The 657-nt window shown below is 38.2% G+C and overlaps 1 pseudogene; it reads right to left on the bottom strand.

The window, feature by feature from the left end:
• Positions 1-485: 485 nt before the first annotated feature.
• LOC112481870 lies at positions 486-603 on the bottom strand (annotated as a pseudogene).
• Between the last annotated feature and the right edge of the window lie 54 nt (positions 604-657).

The raw sequence follows: 657 nt of genomic DNA, 5'->3' as shown, positions 1-657 counted from the left end.
TACTTCTTTAACCCTTCACTCCAATCTCCCAGGCCTCCAAACCCCCATCCCTCTGTCCATCACCAAATTGTCCACTATGTATGTGAGTCTGTTTTTTATTAGGTTTTTTTTTTTATTCCTTAGATTTCATGAAATCATATAGTGTTTATCTTTCTCTGTCTGACTTAAATACCTTCTAGGTCTATCAAAACAATATCTTTTTCCATCTCTTTCCTTTTAGTCTCTGTGTGTCTTTTAATCTGAAGTGAGTCTCTTGTAGTCATCATTTGTAGGGGTCTTATTTTCTTATCCTTTCAGCCACTATATCTTTCTGTTGGAGCACTTAATTCTTTTCCATTTGAAGTACTTATTGATAGGGATGTTGTTGTTACTGTTCTTTATTCCTGTTTCTAATATGTGTTCTTTTCTTCTTAAAGAAGTCCCTTCAACATTTACTGTAATACTGGCTTGGTGGTGATAAACTCCTTTAGTTTATTTTTTTTCCCCACCTACAGCACCTGGTCTTCCTAGGTGTTCTCCCATCCAAGTACTAGCCAGGCCCAACCCTGCTTAGCTTCTGAATCAGATGGGATCAGACATGTCCAGGGTGGCATGGCTGTAGACTCCTTTAGCTTATTTCTGTCTGGGAAGCTCTTTCTTTATCTGTCCTTCAACTCT

Source organism: Pteropus alecto, unplaced genomic scaffold (assembly GCF_000325575.1).
Source record: "Pteropus alecto unplaced genomic scaffold, ASM32557v1 scaffold7795, whole genome shotgun sequence".
Taxonomy (NCBI): Eukaryota; Metazoa; Chordata; class Mammalia; order Chiroptera; family Pteropodidae; genus Pteropus; species Pteropus alecto.
The sequence above is the reverse complement of the archived record's forward strand: the minus strand, read 5'-3'. Positions and strand labels throughout refer to the sequence as shown.